The sequence below is a fragment of the Nicotiana attenuata genome, chromosome 8, assembly GCF_001879085.1.
Source record: "Nicotiana attenuata strain UT chromosome 8, NIATTr2, whole genome shotgun sequence".
Classification (NCBI taxonomy): Eukaryota; Viridiplantae; Streptophyta; class Magnoliopsida; order Solanales; family Solanaceae; genus Nicotiana; species Nicotiana attenuata.
In genome coordinates this window covers 32,443,586-32,447,519 of record NC_031996.1, presented here as the reverse complement: position 1 = coordinate 32,447,519, position 3,934 = coordinate 32,443,586, and positions in this window count along the sequence as shown.

Below are 3,934 nucleotides of genomic sequence, written 5' to 3'. Positions count from 1 at the left end.
TATTCGATCAAGTCTAGAAGAATTATGTGACCTTCCTATCTCTAAAACAATTACCATTGTGTCCAAGTTGATTCCTTCCTAAGTGCTAGTGAAGTTCCTCTAGTTGTGCAAGACTTATAGATGTAGGGATTGTTTCAAGTCATGTGAACATTTCTTTGGTAAATGAAAGCTTTTTTTTAAAGACTCTTGTGATAAGTAATCAATTAATGGTGGTATAAGTTGGTAATGAATTACTTGTATGCTTGTAGTGTGTTGAAATGGCTAAATTATGTGAAACTCATTGAAATAACTGATTCATAAGCAAAGCATATCGAGTGATCAAATGTGTGCATTTGTTAAGGTAAGGATTTGTATACTAGCTGTAAGGGTAGTTGAAATTGTGTATTGGTGCTTAGAATTGTGTTTCGGGGGCCCTCTGTCAGGTGGAGATGTTCTAATTACAAAGGAAACTCTGGCAAAATTTTTCTAAAAATTTGGGAAATAGTGAAAGGTGTAGGAATCTGCATAACATATTTTCAAAACCAAATGATCTTTGAATATACTGAAAAGCTTGAAACAGGTCCTCATTCGGGGACGAATGATTTTAAGTGGGGGAGGATGTGAGGCCCCGTAAAACTTTTGGCTCATAAACCAGAATCTTGTGGTGTCGCCTCCGAACACGTGTTAGGAATGTGTAGGATTCTTCGCGGCGAGCCTGNGGCATAAAACACACAATTAGTGCAAAACACTAGCGATTAAAGCGCAAAACTCAATTAAAGTGCAGTAAATTCGAGTGTAATAAGCGACTAAAATATGCAATTATAGGAAATGAGAGATGATTAACATGGATTTCGTGTGGGGTTACCTCGCACTCAGCATAAATTCGACTCAATTTGGGTAATAGTGGATCGACTCACCAAATCAGCTCACTTCTTGCCGGTCAAGTCCACTGATACTGCTGAACAATATGCCAAGCTGTATATCAAGGAGATAGTAAGGCTTCATGGCACTCCACTTTCTATTATCTCAGATCGAGGGACCAAGTTCACAGCTAATTTTTGGAAGAAATTTCAGCAAGGTTTGGGTACTCAAGTGAATCTCAGCACAGCTTTCCATCCACAGACTGACGGTCAGGCCGAGCGGACTATTCAAACGCTTGAAGATATGTTGCGAGTTTGTGTCTTGGACTTCAAAGTTAACTGGGATGATCACTAGCCGCTTATAGAATTTGCTTACTATAACAGCTTTCATGCCAGCATCCAGATGGCCCCATTTGAAGCGTTGTATGGAAGAAGGTGTATGTCTCCGATTGGGTGGTTCGAAGTGGGTGAAGCATAACTGATAGGGCCAGATCTTGTGCACCAGGCTATGGAGAAAGTTAAAATCATTCAGGAAAGGATGAAGACTACTCAGAGTCGCCAAAAGTCTTATGCGGACGTTCGTCAGAGGGAATTGGAATTTCAAGTTGGCGATTGGGTGTTCTTGAGGGTATCCCCTATGAAGGGGATCATGCGCTTCGGAAAGAAAGGTAAGTTGAGTCCTAGGTATGTCGGGCCTTATCGGATCGTTCAAAGGATAGGGGCAGGTGGCCTATAGGTTGGAATTGCCTCCCGAAATTTCATTAGTGCATCCGGTGTTCCATGTGTCCATGTTGAAGAAGGTGGTTGGAGATCCGTCCACCATCGTGCCAGTCGAGACTATCAAGGTTAATGAAGAGCTGTCGTACGAAGAGGTTCCGGTTGCCATTCTTGATAGACACGTCCGTAGGTTGAGAAATAAGGAAGTTGCCTCGGTTAAGGTGTTGTGGCGAAGTCAACAAGTCGAGGAAGCTACGTGGGAAGCGGAGAAAGAAATGAAAGAGAAGTATCCCTATCTATTCGATCAAGTCTAGAAGAAATTATGTGACCTTCCTATCTCTAAAACAATTACCATTGTGTCCAAGTTGATTCCTTCCTAAGTGCTAGTGAAGTTCCTCTAGTTGTGCAAGACTTATAGATGTAGCGATTGTTTCAAGTCATGTGAACATTTCTTTGGTAAATGAAAGCTTTTTTTTTAAAGACTCTTGTGATAAGTAATCAATTAATGGTGGTATAAGTTGGTAATGAATTACTTGTATGCTTGTAGTGTGTTGAAACGGCTAAATTATGTGAAAATCATTGAAATAACTGATTCATAAGCAAAGCATATCGAGTGATCAAATGTGTGCATTTGTTAAGGTAAGGATTTGTATACTAGCTGTAAGGGTAGTTGAAATTGTGTATTGGTGCTCACAATTGTGTTTCGGGGGCCCTCTGTCAGGTGGAGATGTTCTAATTACAAAGGAAACTCTAGCAAAATTTTTCTAAAAATTTGGGAAATAGTGAAAGGTGTAGGAATCTGCATAACATGTTTTCAAAACCAAATGATCTTTGAATATACTGAAAAGCTTGAAACAGGTCCTCATTCGGGGACGAATGGCCCCGTAAAATTTTTGGCTCATAAACCAGAATCTTGTGGTGTCGGCTCGGAACACTTGTTAGGAATGTGTAGAAGCGGTTCGGACCCTTAGTATTGATCTAAGCTTTTAAAAATCAAAAGAATCAATTTTCCAGAAAAATGCCATTATGCGGCCCAGAATGCGGTCGCAGATCCAATATGCGGACCGCATTACCACCACATAACAAAACAGTGGTTTGGTTAAAACTTGAGGTCAAGATGCGGTCCAAAATGCGACCGCATAATTAATATGCGGACCGCATTTCTACCGCAGAGTGGGACAGTAGAGTTGTCAAAATTAATGTTGAAAATGCGGTCTATTATGCGATCGCATAACAAATATGCGGACCGCATAGTCGTCGCATATTCTCCTTTGAATTTTGTGAATGTCAGTTCTGCGGTGCACTATGCGACCGCAGAACATGAATGCGGACCGCATTCCTGTCGCAGACCCAAACAGAATCCTCAGAGTTTTGGAGGCAATTCTGCGGTCCAATCTGCGGACCGCATTTCAACTCTGCGATCGCAGAATGCGACCGCAGATCTTGCTCGGCTTCTTTTTTTTTCCTTTTCTTTTTCTTTTCTAAATTTTAACCCCGACCCCTTTTTAATAAAACACCCCAACCCCTCATTTTTAACAAGCTTCTGAACAAATAAGAGAGAGGGAGAGAGGGTTCTTGAGAGAGAAAGCCACCTTCTTCAAATTTGATCCTTGAAAACTATCCGGGCAGGGAAATTTCAAAGCAACTATCCTCATCCCCATTCTTGCAGGTAAAATCCCTAACCATTTTCATTTAAATTCTGGTTTAATCTAAGGGGAGGAAGTCTCATGCATTGATTCTTGAAAATAGTGGTTAAAATTGTGCATGCATGTCTACTAAAACCTAGAACCTAGTGGGAGTAATTGGGTGAGAGCAAAGACTTGTGCAAAGAAGGGGCTAGTAACCTAGATATGTTCGGGTAGTGGTTGTGAAGCTTGAATTTTGAGTTATGTGTATTAATTTGTGCACTATATGGATGTTGCTAGATTATTTGGTGAATCGGAAGTAGAAATTAAAAAGGGACTCAACCCCAGGTATGTATGGCTAAAATCCTTTTTTATTAGAAATTGAGCTCCGTTGTCATTTATGAAAGCATGGTAAGAGTTGAATTGGTTAGCATATTGCTTGTTATTACGCATTAATTGATATGCAATTATCTGTACATATTCGTGAAGGATGTGCCCCAACGTGAATAATGTGCCAATCTTGACAATTTGATAATGACGGAAAGTACAGTTATGTGTGGAAATACTTGGGCTATAAGCCAACATTGGAACAAAGAATTATTCATGCTAGCTATGTGCTCATTTACCTGTGATTGCAATTTGAAATATCCTCAATATATGTGTATATGTTCACAACTTTTAAAATGAATCTAAAAAAAAAGGGAAATGACGTGATGATGGTGCCCATGAGTGCCCCAGGAATTGTTATGTTAT